The sequence below is a fragment of the Myxine glutinosa genome, chromosome 6 (genome assembly GCF_964187855.1).
Source record: "Myxine glutinosa chromosome 6, kmMyxGlut1.1, whole genome shotgun sequence".
In the NCBI taxonomy this organism is placed as follows: domain Eukaryota; kingdom Metazoa; phylum Chordata; class Myxini; order Myxiniformes; family Myxinidae; genus Myxine; species Myxine glutinosa.
In genome coordinates, this window is record NC_136266.1 from 107,539,478 (window position 1) to 107,557,993 (window position 18,516).

At 38.1% G+C, this 18,516-nt stretch overlaps 1 protein-coding gene across 4 annotated transcripts in view; it reads left to right on the forward strand.

The window, feature by feature from the left end:
* Nucleotides 1-45: 45 nt before the first annotated feature.
* PSPH (phosphoserine phosphatase) overlaps nucleotides 46-18,516 on the forward strand; it is a 72,848-nt gene continuing 54,377 nt past the window's right edge. Inside the window, exon 1 of one of the 4 annotated variants that reach the window (XM_068120790.2) lies at nucleotides 46-174. The gene's annotated coding sequence lies outside the window, so the exon portion shown is untranslated. Of the gene's footprint in view, nucleotides 259-398; nucleotides 418-18,516 lie in introns of those variants that run through there. The other 3 variants (XM_068120789.2, XM_068120792.2, XM_068120791.2) reach the window with 3 other exon arrangements.

Genomic DNA, 18,516 nt, shown 5'->3' on the forward strand with positions numbered 1-18,516 from the left:
GACACGGAAACCGTGAGGTTGTGACGGCCACGTGATCCAAACGCTGCGCGATGATTGAGCCAATGAGCCTTCCGTTCGGCTGACGTAACCCGCCTCACGATGAATGAAGCCGGCGCGCTGTGCTCGAGTTTAAAAGGCTGAATCATCATTTCATATCCTGCACCCGAGTTCCTTGTACGTAATTTCGTGCATCGCATGTGTATCCATTAAAGGGTTACTCTGTCCATGACAAAGATCGTCGCTTTGCTTTTGCATCTGGTGAGAATGGCGTGCATGGTCTGAGCCTGAACTATAAATAGTGGGAAATGGACGAGAGTGGGGGAAATGTGGGGAAATGTGGGGTTTGGGGGGTTTGGGGGGTTTCGGGGTTTGGGGGGTTTGGGGTTCCGGGACCTGACATCGGACATTCTGCATCCAGTAAGCAGATTTTTATACTATAAATGGATCAGCAGAACAGTTTTACTTTTAGGAAGGGTAATACTAACGATGAAATTAAAGTGTATTGGTATTTAATATACCGGTAGTTATACACTATTATAATGTAATATACCGGTAGTTATACAGTGTATTGGTATTTAATATACCGGTAGTTATACACTGTATTATAATGTAATATACCGGTAGTTATACAGTGTATTGCAATGTAATATACCGGTAGTTATACAGTGTATAATAATGTAATATACCAGTAGTTATACAGTGTATTGTAATGTAATATACCGGTAGTTACACAGTGTATTATAATGTAATATACCAGTAGTTATACAGTGTATTATAATGTAATATACCAGTAGTTATACAGTGTATTATAATGTAATATACCAGTAGTTATACAGTGTATTGTAATGTAATATACCGGTAGTTATACAGTGTATTGTAATGTAATATACCGGTAGTTACACAGTGTATTATAATGTAATATACCAGTAGTTATACAGTGTATTATAATGTAATATACCGGTAGTTATACAGTGTATTGTTATGTAATATACCGATAGTTATACAGTGTGTTAGAATGTAATATACCTGTAGTTATAGTGTATTGTTATGTAATATACCGGTAGTTATACAGTGTATTAGAATGTAATATACCGGTAGTTATACAGTGTATTATGTAATATACCGGTAGTTATACAGTGTATTATAATGTAATATACCGGTAGTTATACAGTGTATTATAATGTAATATACCGGTAGTTATACAGTGTATTATAATGTAATATACCGATAGTTCTACAGTGTATTATAATGTAATATACCGGTAGTTATACAGTGTATTGTAATGTAATATACCGGAAGTTATACAGTCTATTATAATGTAATATACCAGTAGTTATACAGTGTATTATAATGTAATATACCAGTAGTTATACAGTGTATTATAATGTAATATACCAGTAGTTATACAGTGTATTATAATGTAATATACCGGTAGTTATAGTGTATTGTTATGTAATATATCGGTAGTTATACAGTGTATTATAATGTAATATACCGGTAGTTATACACTGTATTATAATGTAATATGCCGGTAGTTATACAGTGTATTGTAATGTAATATACCGGTAGTTATACAGTGTATTAGAATGTAATATACCGTTAGTTATACAGTGTATTATGTAATATACCGGTAGTTATACAGTGTATTATAATGTAATATACCGGTAGTTATACAGTGTATTATAATGTAATATACCAGTAGTTATACAGTGTATTATAATGTAATATACCAGTAGTTATACAGTGTATTATAATGTAATATACCAGTAGTTATACAGTGTATTATAATGTAATATACCAGTAGTTATACAGTGTATTATAATGTAATATACCAGTAGTTATACAGTGTATTATAATGTAATATACCAGTAGTTATACAGTGTATTATAATGTAATATACCGGTAGTTATAGTGTATTGTTATGTAATATATCGGTAGTTATACAGTGTATTAGAATGTAATATACCGTTAGTTATACAGTGTATTATAATGTAATATACCGGTAGTTATACAGTGTATTGTTATGTAATATACCGATAGTTATACAGTGTGTTAGAATGTAATATACCTGTAGTTATAGTGTATTGTAATGTAATATACCGGTAGTTATACAGTGTATTATAATGTAATATACCGGTAGTTATAGTGTATTATAATGTAATATATCGGTAGTTATACAGTGTATTATAATGTAATATACCGGTAGTTATACACTGTATTATAATGTAATATGCCGGTAGTTATACAGTGTATTGTAATGTAATATACCGGTAGTTATACAGTGTATTAGAATGTAATATACCGTTAGTTATACAGTGTATTATGTAATATACCGGTAGTTATACAGTGTATTATAATGTAATATACCGGTAGTTATACAGTGTATTATAATGTAATATACCGGTAGTTATACAGTGTATTATAATGTAATATACCGATAGTTCTACAGTGTATTATAATGTAATATACCGGTAGTTATACAGTGTATTGTAATGTAATATACCGGAAGTTATACAGTCTATTATAATGTAATATACCAGTAGTTATACAGTGTATTATAATGTAATATACCAGTAGTTATACAGTGTATTATAATGTAATATACCAGTAGTTATACAGTGTATTATAATGTAATATACCGGTAGTTATAGTGTATTGTTATGTAATATATCGGTAGTTATACAGTGTATTATAATGTAATATACCGGTAGTTATACACTGTATTATAATGTAATATGCCGGTAGTTATACAGTGTATTATAAGGTAATATACCGGTAGTTATAGTGTATTATAATGTAATATACCGGTAGTTATACAGTGTATTATAATGTAATATACCGGTAGTTATTCAGTGTATTGTTATGTAATATACCGGTAGTTATACAGTGTATTATAATGTAATATACCGGAAGTTATGCACTGTATTATAATGTAATATGCCGGTAGTTATACAGTGTATTATAATGTAATATACCGGTAGTTATACAGTGTATTATAATGTAATATACCGGTAGTTATACAGTGTATTGTTATGTAATATACCGGTAGTTATACAGTGTATTGTAATGTAATATACCGGAAGTTATACAGTGTATTATAATGGAATATACCGGTAGTTATACAGTGTATTATAATGTAATATACCAGTAGTTATACAGTGTATTATAATGTAATATACCGGTAGTTATACAGTGTATTATAATGTAATATACCAGTAGTTATACAGTGTATAATAATGTAATATACCGGTAGTTATACAGTGTATTATAATGTAATATACCGGTAGTTATAGTGTATTATAAATATAATGTAATATACCGGTAGTTATACAGTGTATTGTTATGTAATATACTGGTAGTTATACAGTGTATTGTAATGTAATATACCGGTAGTTATACAGTGTATTATAATATAATATACCAGTAGTTATACAGTGTATTATAATGTAATATACCGGTAGTTATACAGTGTATTGTAATGTAATATACCGATAGTTCTACAGTGTATAATAATGTAATATACCGGTAGTTATACAGTGTATTATAATGTAATATACCGGTAGTTATAGTGTATTATAATGTAATATACCGGTAGTTATACAGTGTATTGTTATGTAATATACTGGTAGTTATACAGTGTATTGTAATGTAATATACCGGTAGCTATACAGTGTATTGTCAGGTAATATACCGGTAGTTATACAGTGTATTATGTAATATACCGGCAGTTATACAGTGTATTATAATGTAATATACCGGTAGTTATACAGTGTATTGTAATGTAATATACCGGTAGTTATACAGTGTATTGTAATGTAATATACCGGTAGTTATACAGTGTATTATAATGTAATATACCGGTAGTTATAGTGTATTATAATGTAATATACCGGTAGTTATACAGTGTATTATCATCTATTATCCCGGTAGTTATACAGTGTAATGTAATATACCGGTAGTTATACAGTGTATTTTAATGTAATATACCGGTAGTTATACAGTGTATTATAATGTAATATACCGGTAGTTATACAGTGTATTATAATGTAATATACCGGTAGTTATACAGTGTATTGTAATGTAATATACCGATAGTTCTACAGTGTATAATAATGTAATATACCGGTAGTTATACAGTGTATTATAATGTAATGTACCGGTAGTTATAGTGTATTATAATGTAATATACCGGTAGTTATACAGTGTATTGTTATGTAATATACTGGTAGTTATACAGTGTATTGTAATGTAATATACCGGTAGTTATACAGTGTATTGTCAGGTAATATACCGGTAGTTATACAGTGTATTATGTAATATACCGGCAGTTATACAGTGTATTATAATGTAATATACCGGTAGTTATACAGTGTATTGTAATGTAATATACCGGTAGTTATACAGTGTATTGTAATGTAATATACCGGTAGTTATACAGTGTATTATAATGTAATATACCGGTAGTTATACTGTGTATTATCATCTATTATCCCGGTAGTTATACAGTGTAATGTAATATACCGGTAGTTATACAGTGTATTGTTATGTAATATACCGGTAGTTATACAGTGTGTTATAATGTAATATACCGGTAGTTATACAGTGTATTATAATGTAATATACCGTTAGTTAATATTCAGTGTATTATAATGTAATATACCGGTAATTATACAGTGTATTGTAATGTAATATACCGGTAGTTATACAGTGTATTATAATGTAATATACCGGTAGTTAGACAGTGTATTATAATGTAATATACCGGTAGTTATACAGTGTATTATAATGTAATATACCTGTAGTTATACAGTGTATTGTAATGTAATATGCCGGTAGTTATACAGTGTATTGCAATGTAATATGCCGGTAGTTATACAGTGTATTATAATGTAATATACCGGTAGTTATACACTGTATTATAATGTAATATACCAGTAGTTATACAGTGTATTATAAAGTAATATACCAGTAGTTATACAGTGTATTGTTATGTAATATACCGGTAGTTATACAGTGTATTTTAATGTATTATACCGGAAGTTATACAGTGTATTATAATGTAATATACCGGTAGTTATACAGTGTATTATAATGTAATATACCAGTAGTTATACAGTGTATTATAATGTAATATACCGGTAGTTATACAGTGTATTATAATGTAATATACCAGTAGTTATACAGTGTATTATAATGTGATATACCGGTAGTTAGACAGTGTATTGTAATGTAATATACCGATAGTTCTACAGTGTATAATAATGTGATATACCGGTAGTTATACAGTGTATTATAATGTAATATACCGGTAGTTATACAATGTATTGTTATGTAATATACTGGTAGTTATACAGTGTATTGTAATGTAATATACCAGTAGTTATACAGTGTATTGTCATGTAATATACCGGTAGTTATAGTGTATTGTAATGTAATATACTGGTAGTTATACAGTGTATTGTAATGTAATATACCGGTAGTTATACAGTGTATTGTCAGGTAATATACCGGTAGTTATACAGTGTATTATGTAATATACCGGCAGTTATACAGTGTATTATAATGTAATATACCGGTAGTTATTCAGTGTATTATAATGTAATATACCGGTAGTTATACAGTGTATTATAATGTAATATACCGGTAGTTATACAGTGTATTGTAATGTAATATACCGGTAGTTATAGTGTATTGTAATGTAATATGCCGGTAATTATACAGTGTATTATAATGTAATATACCAGTAGTTATACAGTGTATTATAATGTAATATACCGGTAGTTATACAGTGTATTTTAATGTATTATACCGGAAGTTATACAGTGTATTATAATGTAATATACCGGTAGTTATACAGTGTATTATAATGTAATATACCAGTAGTTATACAGTGTATTATAATGTAATATACCGGTAGTTATACAGTGTATTATAATGTAATATACCGGTAATTAGACAGTGTATTGTAATGTAATATACCGATAGTTCTACAGTGTATAATAATGTAATATACCGGTAGTTATACAGTGTATTATAATGTAATATACCGGTAGTTATACAATGTATTGTTATGTAATATACTGGTAGTTATACAGTGTATTGTAATGTAATATACCAGTAGTTATACAGTGTATTGTCATGTAATATACCGGTAGTTATAGAGTGTATTATGTAATATACCGGCAGTTATACAGTGTATTATAATGTAATATACCGGTAGTTATTCAGTGTATTATAATGTAATATACCGGTAGTTATACAGTGTATTATAATGTAATATACCGGTAGTTATACAGTGTATTATAATGTAATATACCGGTAGTTATAGTGTTTTATAATGTAATATACCGGTAGTTATACAGTGTATTATAATGTAATATACCGGTAGTTATACAGTGTATTATAATGTAATATACCGGTAGTTATACAGTGTATTATAATGTAATATACCGGTAGTTATACAGTGTATTGTAATGTAATATACCGGTAGTTATACAGTGTATTATAATGTAATATACCGGTAGTTATACAGTGTATTATAATGTAATGTACCGGTAGTTATAGTGTATTATAATGTAATATACCGGTAGTTATACAGTGTATTGTTATGTAATATACTGGTAGTTATACAGTGTATTGTAATGTAATATACCGGTAGTTATACAGTGTATTGTCAGGTAATATACCGGTAGTTATACAGTGTATTATGTAATATACCGGCAGTTATACAGTGTATTATAATGTAATATACCGGTAGTTATACAGTGTATTGTAATGTAATATACCGGTAGTTATACAGTGTATTGTAATGTAATATACCGGTAGTTATACAGTGTATTATAATGTAATATACCGGTAGTTATAGTGTATTATAATGTAATATACCGGTAGTTATACTGTGTATTATCATCTATTATCCCGGTAGTTATACAGTGTAATGTAATATACCGGTAGTTATACAGTGTATTGTTATGTAATATACCGGTAGTTATACAGTGTGTTATAATGTAATATACCGGTAGTTATACAGTGTATTATAATGTAATATACCGTTAGTTAATATTCAGTGTATTATAATGTAATATGCCGGTAATTATACAGTGTATTGTAATGTAATATACCGGTAGTTATACAGTGTATTATAATGTAATATACCGGTAGTTAGACAGTGTATTATAATGTAATATACCGGTAGTTATACAGTGTATTATAATGTAATATACCTGTAGTTATACAGTGTATTGTAATGTAATATGCCGGTAGTTATACAGTGTATTGCAATGTAATATGCCGGTAGTTATACAGTGTATTATAATGTAATATACCGGTAGTTATACACTGTATTATAATGTAATATACCAGTAGTTATACAGTGTATTATAATGTAATATACCAGTAGTTATACAGTGTATTGTTATGTAATATACCGGTAGTTATACAGTGTATTTTAATGTATTATACCGGAAGTTATACAGTGTATTATAATGTAATATACCGGTAGTTATACAGTGTATTATAATGTAATATACCAGTAGTTATACAGTGTATTATAATGTAATATACCGGTAGTTATACAGTGTATTATAATGTAATATACCAGTAGTTATACAGTGTATTATAATGTGATATACCGGTAGTTAGACAGTGTATTGTAATGTAATATACCGATAGTTCTACAGTGTATAATAATGTGATATACCGGTAGTTATACAGTGTATTATAATGTAATATACCGGTAGTTATACAATGTATTGTTATGTAATATACTGGTAGTTATACAGTGTATTGTAATGTAATATACCAGTAGTTATACAGTGTATTGTCATGTAATATACCGGTAGTTATAGAGTGTATTATGTAATATACCGGCAGTTATACAGTGTATTATAATGTAATATACCGGTAGTTATTCAGTGTATTATAATGTAATATACCGGTAGTTATACAGTGTATTATAATGTAATATACCGGTAGTTATACAGTGTATTGTAATGTAATATACCGGTAGTTATAGTGTATTGTAATGTAATATGCCGGTAATTATACAGTGTATTATAATGTAATATACCAGTAGTTATACAGTGTATTATAATGTAATATACCGGTAGTTATACAGTGTATTTTAATGTATTATACCGGAAGTTATACAGTGTATTATAATGTAATATACCGGTAGTTATACAGTGTATTATAATGTAATATACCAGTAGTTATACAGTGTATTATAATGTAATATACCGGTAGTTATACAGTGTATTATAATGTAATATACCAGTAGTTATACAGTGTATTATAATGTAATATACCGGTAATTAGACAGTGTATTGTAATGTAATATACCGATAGTTCTACAGTGTATAATAATGTAATATACCGGTAGTTATACAGTGTATTATAATGTAATATACCGGTAGTTATACAATGTATTGTTATGTAATATACTGGTAGTTATACAGTGTATTGTAATGTAATATACCAGTAGTTATACAGTGTATTGTCATGTAATATACCGGTAGTTATAGAGTGTATTATGTAATATACCGGCAGTTATACAGTGTATTATAATGTAATATACCGGTAGTTATTCAGTGTATTATAATGTAATATACCGGTAGTTATACAGTGTATTATAATGTAATATACCGGTAGTTATACAGTGTATTATAATGTAATATACCGGTAGTTATAGTGTTTTATAATGTAATATACCGGTAGTTATACAGTGTATTATAATGTAATATACCGGTAGTTATACAGTGTATTATAATGTAATATACCGGTAGTTATACAGTGTATTATAATGTAATATACCGGTAGTTATACAGTGTATTGTAATGTAATATACCGGTAGTTATACAGTGTATTGTGATGTAATATACCGGTAGTTATACAGTGTATTGTAATGTAATATACCGGTAGTTATACAGTGTATTATAATGTAATATACCGGTAGTTATACACTGTATTATAATGTAATATACCGGTAGTTATACAGTGTATTGTTATGTAATATACCGGTAGTTATACAGTGTATTATAATGTAATATATCGGTAGTTATACAGTGTATTATAATGTAATGTACCGGTCGTAATACAGTGTATTAAATGTAATATACCAGTCGTTATACAGTGTATTGTTATGTAATATACCGGTAGTTATACAGTGTATTGTAATGTAATATACCGGTAGCTATACAGTGTGTTATAATGTAATATACCGGTAGTTATACAGTGTACTATAATGTAATATACCGTTAGTTAATATTCAGTGTATTATAATGTAATATACCTGTAGTTATACAGTGTATTATAATGTAATATACCGGTAGTTATACAGTGTATTGTAATGTAATATACGGGTAGTTATACAGTGTATTATAATGTAATATACCGGTAGTTATACAGTGTATTGTAATGTAATATACGGGTAGTTATACATTGTATTATAATGTAATATACCTGTAGTTATACAGTGTATTGTAATGTAATATACCGGTAGTTATACAGTGTATTGTAATGTAATATACCGGTAGTTATACAGTGTATTATAATGTAATATACCAGTAGTTATACAGTGTATTATAATGTAATATAATATACCAGTAGTTATACAGTGTATTATAATGTAATATACCGGTAGTTATACAGTGTATTATAATGTAATATACCGGTAGTTATACAGTGTATTGTTATGTAATATACCGATAGTTATACAGTGTGTTAGAATGTAATATACCTGTAGTTATAGTGTATTGTTATGTAATATACCGGTAGTTATACAGTGTATTAGAATGTAATATACCGGTAGTTATACAGTGTATTATGTAATATACCGGTAGTTATACAGTGTATTATAATGTAATATACCGGTAGTTATACACTGTATTATAATGTAATATACCGGTAGTTATACAGTGTATTATAATGTAATATACCGGTAGTTATACAGTGTATTATAATGTAATATACCGGTAGTTATACAGTGTATTGTTATGTAATATACCGGTAGTTATACAGTGTATTGTAATGTAATATACCGGAAGTTATACAGTCTATTATAATGTAATATACCAGTAGTTATACAGTGTATTATAATGTAATATACCAGTAGTTATACAGTGTATTATAATGTAATATACCAGTAGTTATACAGTGTATTATAATGTAATATACCGGTAGTTATAGTGTATTGTTACCTTCGCAAAAGCGGAAGGTTATGTTTTGATCGCTGTGTATTTATTTGTATGTCTGTGTGTGTGTGTGTGTGTGTATGTTATTCGCATAACTCAAAAAGTATTCAACCGAATTGCATGAAATTTGGTGGGATGATTGGTTATTATACGGGACACATTTGATTAGATTTTGGGAGCAATCGGGTCAAAGGTCAAGGTCAAGGTCACGAAAAGGTCAAAATCGTATTTTTACCATAGCGCGGTCAATTTTTATCCAATTGGCATGCAACTAATGCCAAAATGTTCAGAATTCAATGCCCGATCTTGTTTGTCATAACTCGGTCAATTCTTATCCGATTTGCATGAAATCAGCACCAAACTGTTCACTGTTCTGTTCCCTACACTCCCATGCCAAGTACAGAACAGTAGCTGCGGCGAAGGTATGCGCTCTACCGAGTGCCCGTTCTAGTTATGTAATATATCGGTAGTTATACAGTGTATTATAATGTAATATACCGGTAGTTATACACTGTATTATAATGTAATATGCCGGTAGTTATACAGTGTATTATAAGGTAATATACCGGTAGTTATAGTGTATTATAATGTAATATACCGGTAGTTATACAGTGTATTATAATGTAATATACCGGTAGTTATTCAGTGTATTGTTATGTAATATACGGGTAGTTATACAGTGTATTATAATGTAATATACCGGAAGTTATACACTGTATTATAATGTAATATGCCGGTAGTTATACAGTGTATTATAATGTAATATACCGGAAGTTATACACTGTATTATAATGTAATATGCCGGTAGTTATACAGTGTATTATAATGTAATATTAAAGCGCGGCGTTACGCGCGCTGCTTGTGAGCAAGGAGGAAGCGGACAAGCGGTAACATATAAACGTCTTTATTGTAAGACTACACTGTAACACTGAACTCCTCCGGGCTGGTCGCCCGGTGTATATCATGAGGCCACGCCTACCCCTCGGGCGTGGCCACCGCCCACTTGGTGCGTGGAATGATGTCACCACGCCAGTGGGCTTTTGTGTCCGCCACACGCGCCCCCCCAGAATTCCCGCGCACCTGGAGGGCCAGTTTGTGGGGCAGTCGAATGACCCGGCCGAAGCGCCCCCTGGCGATCGGCGGCGTCCGGGGTGCAGGGATACCAGGTGGGATGCCCCTGGCTGCCCCTGGGATGGGTGCAGGACCGGGGGGCGCCGTGGCGGCGGGGCTGGGCGGTGCCGGGGGTCTGCCCGCAGGAGGGCGGCCCCGACGTGGGGGTCGGGCCACTGGCGGTGGATGGTCCACATCGAGGTGGGCCGGCTTGAGGCGGTCTACCGAAACGCGGTCAGGAGTACCGCCGATGTCCAGGGTGAAGTGCTTCGCCCCGGTCTCCAGCACGCGGAAAGGCCCGTCGTACGGGGGCCGCAGTGGTGTCCGATGGGCATCGTGGCGGACGAAGACGTACTCCGCCGTGCGAAGCTCCGGGGCGACGTGCGTCGGTGGGTGCCCGTGGCATGCCGTTGGCACCGGGGCGAACCTCTGGGCGGTCTCTTGCAGAGCGGAGCGCTGCTGTGCCGCGGACCATGGTGCCGTGGAGTCGGGGAGGAACTCGCCCGGCACCCGCAGCGGTTGCCCGAAGACCAACTCCGCCGCGGATGCGCGCAGGTCCTCCTTGGGCGCCGTCCGGAGGCCCAGCAGGACCCAGGGGAGCCTGTCGACCCAGCCGCCGTCGCGGAGGGTGGCCCGGAGCGCAGCCTTCAATGAGCGGTGAAATCGCTCACACAGGCCGTTAGCCTGGGGGTGGTAGGCCGTGGTTCGGTGCAGCCGGACCCCGAGCCCCTGCGCAACCGCCCCCCAGAGCTCCGAGGTGAACTGGGGGCCGCGGTCGGATGAGATGTCTGAGGGGGCGCCGAACCGGGCGACCCAGGTGGCGATGAAAGCCTGCGCGACATCGGCCGCCGTTGTTGACGCCAAGGGCACGGCCTCCGGCCACCGGGTGGTGCGGTCCACCATGGTGAGGACGTGGGTGAAACCCCGCGAGGGGGGCAGAGGTCCCACCAGGTCCACGTGGACGTGGTCAAACCGGCGTTCCGGCACCGTGAACGGGGCCAACGGGGCCTGGGTGTGCCGGTGCACCTTGGCGCGCTGGCACGCGAGGCATGTCCTGGCCCAGCCGCGGACGGCCTTCCGGAGGCCATGCCAGACGAACTTGTCGGCGATCAGCCTTTGGGAGGCCCTCGCGCCCGGGTGGGACAGGCCGTGGATGGCGTCAAACACCTGGCGCTGCCAGCCCGCGGGCACAATGGGGCGAGGACGCCCGAGGGAGACGTCGCACAAGAGGGCCGCGCCCGCGCCGTCGAACGGCACCTCGGTGACGCGGAGGCCCGTGACGGCGGTCCGCAAGGCCTGGACGTCGGGGTCAGCGGCCTGGTCCGCTGCCATCCGGGCATAGTCGATGCCGAGGTGGACTGCGTGGGCGACGGCCCGGGAAAGGCAATCCGCAACCGGGTTGTCCTTCCCCGCGACGTGCTGGATGTCCGTCGTGTACTCGGACACGGCCGAGAGGTGACGCTGCTGCCGGGCCGACCACGGCTCGGTGACCTTGCCCATCGCGAAGATCAGCGGCTTGTGGTCGACGAAGGCAGTGAACGCCCGGCCCTCGAGCAGATGGCGGAAGTGCCTGACCGCCAAGTGAAGTCCGAGCAACTCGCGGTCGAAGGTACTGTAACGGCGTTCGGGCGGGCGAAGCTGCCGGCTAAAGAACGCCAGCGGTTGCCAAGCTCCACGCACCCATTGCTCGTGCACCGCGCCCACCGCGTAGTCCGAGGCATCGGTGGTGAGGGCGATCGGTGCATCGGGCGCCGGGTGCGCGAGCATGGTGGCGTTAGCCAAGGCGAGCTTCGCGCCCGTGAACGCCGTGTCCATCTGCTCGGTCCAGGTAACGTCGCCTTTGCCCGGCTTACCTCGGAGAGCTTCGTGCAGGGGGCGCAGGAGCTGGGCGATACGGGGCAGGAACCGATGGTAAAAGTTCACCATGCCCAGGAACTCCTGCAGCCCTCTGATCGTGCGGGGGCGCGGAAACCCCTTCACCGCCTCCACCTTGGCCGGCAGGGGGACGGCTCCGTGCCTGGTGACACGGTGCCCCAGAAAATCGATTGTGGCGGCGCCGAACCGGCACTTTGCGGGGTTCACAATCAGGCCATGCTGGCCCAGGCGTTCGAAGAGCGTGCGGAGGTGGCGTAGGTGCTCTTCGCGGGACGCGCTGGCGACGAGGATATCGTCCAGGTAGACGTAGACAAAATCCAAGTCGCGCAGGACGCTGTCCATCAGTCGCTGGAACGCCTGAGCCGCATTCTTCAGACCGAAGGGCATGCGCAGGAACTCGAAGAGTCCGAATGGCGTGATGACCGCCGTCTTCGGGACGTCCTCCGGCCTGACGGGGACCTGATGGTAGCCGCGTATGAGGTCCACCTTCGAGAAGAAGGACCTGCCCGCCAAACGGGCGGAAAAGTCCTGAATGTGGGGGACGGGGTAGCGGTCGGGAGTCGTGGCGTCATTGAGACGGCGATAGTCCCCGCACGGTCGCCATCCCCCGCCGGGCTTCGGCACGATGTGTAGCGGCGACGCCCAAGCGCTCTCTGAGCGCCGAACGATGCCGAGTCGCTCCAGGGTAGCGAACTCCGCTTTTGCCACCGCCAGCTTCATCGGCTCGAGGCGGCGTGCCCGGGCGTAGACCGGTGGCCCGACGGTGGGGATGTGATGGGCCACCCCGTGCTTGACGGCCCCCGCCGAGAAGGTGGGCCGTGTGAGGGCCGGGAAGCCGGCGAGGAGGCGGGTGAATGCGTCCGCTGCCGGAAGCGTACAGACCAACGTGGCCGGAACCGAATCGTTCGGCAAGCCGCTTGGCAAGCCGCTCGTTGAGCTGGGCAATGCACATGCGAGCGAGCTGAACGTCTCGGCCTGGACAAGCCGTCTGCGCTTGACGTCGACCAGGAGCCCATTAGCGCACAGGAAGTCCGCGCCAAGCAGTGCCATGGGCACGTCGGCGGTGACGAACGTCCATCGGAAAACCTGCCCTCCAAACCGCAGAGAGAGGCAGCGTTTTCCGTACGTACGGATGGGCGTCCCGTTCGCGGCAAGCAGCGCGGGGCCCCCACCCGCGGTGTGCTTGTCTGACGTGCCGGCGGGAATGACACTCACCTGTGCTCCCGTGTCGCACAGGTAACGGCGCCCGGAGAAGGTGTCCGTTATGAACAGCAGGCTGCTCGAACGGCCGGCGCTCATCGCCACAATTGAGCGCCGGCCCGGGCGTTTCCCGACCCGTTGAAGGAGCACGGCGGATGACACCGCCGAGCTTCGTGGCCGAACTTGGCGTGGAACCAGCACCAGGTGGTGGAGCTGGAGGAGCGCGGCTGGCTCCGCCAGGCCGGTGGAGTCGACGGGTTTCCCCGCGGTGGCGGTTTTCGCCGCGGCGGTGGGCGGGGCGTGGCGGCGTTCACGAGGTGCGTATCAGCATGCTGCTGAACCACAGCGTGCTGTAGAAGATGATGCTGTGGAACATCAGCGTGCTGTAGAAGATGATGCTGTGGAACATCAGCGTGCTGTAGAAGATGATGCTGTGGAACATCAGCGTGCTGTAGAAGATGATGCTGTGGAACATCAGCGTCGAAGGCCGTGACGGCCACGCCAACGCTCGCCCGCGTGTCCGAAGCGGCGAAGTACTTGTCCGCCTCGGCCGCCAATGCTCGGGGTTCCGTTAGCCCGGTCCCGGCCAACGCGAGGCGAACCTGCGCTGGAAGTTGGCGACGGAAAAGCGCCCGGAATAGCGAACCGGGGGCTTCGTCGCCCAACAGTGACAGCATATGGTCCATTCTGACCGACGGGCGCGTCTCACCGAGCTCGGGGAGATCCAGGAGGCGATCGGCCCGTGCGTCGTCCGTGAGGCCGAACGTGGCTAGGAGTAGCCGCTTGAGTGCCTCGTACTTGTGGCCGTCCGGTGGGTGGCGAAGGACGGACACAACTCGAGCGGCCGTGCCGGGCCCGAGGGAGGCGACGACATGGCAGTAGCGCAGGTCGTCGTTGGTGAGGCGCCGAAGCTGAAATTGGGCTTCGGCTTGAACGAACCAGACTTCGGCCTGGGCCTCCCAAAATTCGGGAAGTTTAATCGCCATTGCCTTGTCGTTGGCCATTGCAATGGCGTCGTGTTCGGAAGGATCGCTACGGCAGATCCAACGTCGAGGGTCACCAGTAAAGCGCGGCGTTACGCGCGCTGCTTGTGAGCAAGGAGGAAGCGGACAAGCGGTAACATATAAACGTCTTTATTGTAAGACTACACTGTAACACTGAACTCCTCCGGGCTGGTCGCCCGGTGTATATCATGAGGCCACGCCTACCCCTCGGGCGTGGCCACCGCCCACTTGGTGCGTGGAATGATGTCACCACGCCAGTGGGCTTTTGTGTCCGCCACAATATACCGGTAGTTATACAGTGTATTATAATGTAATATACCAGTAGTTATAGTGTATTATAATGTAATATACCGGTAGTTATACAGTGTATTGTTATGTAATATACTGGTAGTTATACAGTGTATTGTAATGTAATATACCGGTAGTTATACAGTGTATTGTCAGGTAATATACCGGTAGTTATACAGTGTATTATGTAATATACCGGCAGTTATACAGTGTATTATAATGTAATATACCGGTAGTTATACAGTGTATTGTAATGTAATATACCGGTAGTTATACAGTGTATTGTAATGTAATATACCGGTAGTTATACAGTGTATTATAATGTAATATACCGGTAGTTATACAGTGTATTATAATATAATATACCAGTAGTTATACAGTGTATTATGTAATATACCGGTAGTTATACCGTGTATTGTAATGTAATATACCGGTAGTTATACAGTGTATTGTAATGTAATATACCGGTAGTTATACAGTGTATTATAATATAATATACCAGTAGTTATACAGTGTATTATAATGTAATATACCGGTAGTTATACAGTGTATTGTAATGTAATATACCGGTAGTTATACAGTGTATTATAATGTAATATACCAGTAGTTATACAGTGTATTATAATGTAATATACCAGTAGTTATACAGTGTATTATAATGTAATATACCGGTAGTTATAGTGTATTGTTATGTAATATATCGGTAGTTATACAGTGTATTATAATGTAATATACCGGTAGTTATACACTGTATTATAATGTAATATGCCGGTAGTTATACAGTGTATTATAAGGTAATATACCGGTAGTTATAGTGTATTATAATGTAATATACCGGTAGTTATACAGTGTATTATAATGTAATATACCGGTAGTTATTCAGTGTATTGTTATGTAATATACCGGTAGTTATACAGTGTATTATAATGTAATATACCGGAAGTTATGCACTGTATTATAATGTAATATGCCGGTAGTTATACAGTGTATTATAATGTAATATACCGGTAGTTATACAGTGTATTATAATGTAATATACCGGTAGTTATACAGTGTATTGTTATGTAATATACCGGTAGTTATACAGTGTATTGTAATGTAATATACCGGAAGTTATACAGTGTATTATAATGGAATATACCGGTAGTTATACAGTGTATTAGAATGTAATATACCAGTAGTTATACAGTGTATTATAATGTAATATACCGGTAGTTATACAGTGTATTATAATGTAATATACCAGTAGTTATACAGTGTATAATAATGTAATATACCGGTAGTTATACAGTGTATTATAATGTAATATACCGGTAGTTATAGTGTATTATAAATATAATGTAATATACCGGTAGTTATACAGTGTATTGTTATGTAATATACTGGTAGTTATACAGTGTATTGTAATGTAATATACCGGTAGTTATACAGTGTATTATAATATAATATACCAGTAGTTATACAGTGTATTATAATGTAATATACCGGTAGTTATACAGTGTATTGTAATGTAATATACCGATAGTTCTACAGTGTATAATAATGTAATATACCGGTAGTTATACAGTGTATTATAATGTAATATACCGGTAGTTATAGTGTATTATAATGTAATATACCGGTAGTTATACAGTGTATTGTTATGTAATATACTGGTAGTTATACAGTGTATTGTAATGTAATATACCGGTAGTTATACAGTGTATTGTCAGGTAATATACCGGTAGTTATACAGTGTATTATGTAATATACCGGCAGTTATACAGTGTATTATAATGTAAAATACCGGTAGTTATACAGTGTATTGTAATGTAATATACCGGTAGTTATACAGTGTATTGTAATGTAATATACCGGTAGTTATACAGTGTATTATAATGTAATATACCGGTAGTTATAGTGTATTATAATGTAATATACCGGTAGTTATACAGTGTATTATCATCTATTATCCCGGTAGTTATACAGTGTAATGTAATATACCGGTAGTTATACAGTGTATTTTAATGTAATATACCGGTAGTTATACAGTGTATTATAATGTAATATACCGGTAGTTATACAGTGTATTATAATGTAATATACCGGTAGTTATACAGTGTATTGTAATGTAATATACCGATAGTTCTACAGTGTATAATAATGTAATATACCGGTAGTTATACAGTGTATTATAATGTAATGTACCGGTAGTTATAGTGTATTATAATGTAATATACCGGTAGTTATACAGTGTATTGTTATGTAATATACTGGTAGTTATACAGTGTATTGTAATGTAATATACCGGTAGTTATACAGTGTATTGTCAGGTAATATACCGGTAGTTATACAGTGTATTATGTAATATACCGGCAGTTATACAGTGTATTATAATGTAATATACTGGTAGTTATACAGTGTATTGTAATGTAATATACCGGTAGTTATACAGTGTATTGTAATGTAATATACCGGTAGTTATACAGTGTATTATAATGTAATATACCGGTAGTTATAGTGTATTATAATGTAATATACCGGTAGTTATACTGTGTATTATCATCTATTATCCCGGTAGTTATACAGTGTAATGTAATATACCGGTAGTTATACAGTGTATTGTTATGTAATATACCGGTAGTTATACAGTGTATTATAATGTAATATACCGGTAGTTATACTGTGTATTATCATCTATTATCCCGGTAGTTATACAGTGTAATGTAATATACCGGTAGTTATACAGTGTGTTATAATGTAATATACCGGTAGTTATACAGTGTATTATAATGTAATATACCGTTAGTTAATATTCAGTGTATTATAATGTAATATACCGGTAATTATACAGTGTATTGTAATGTAAT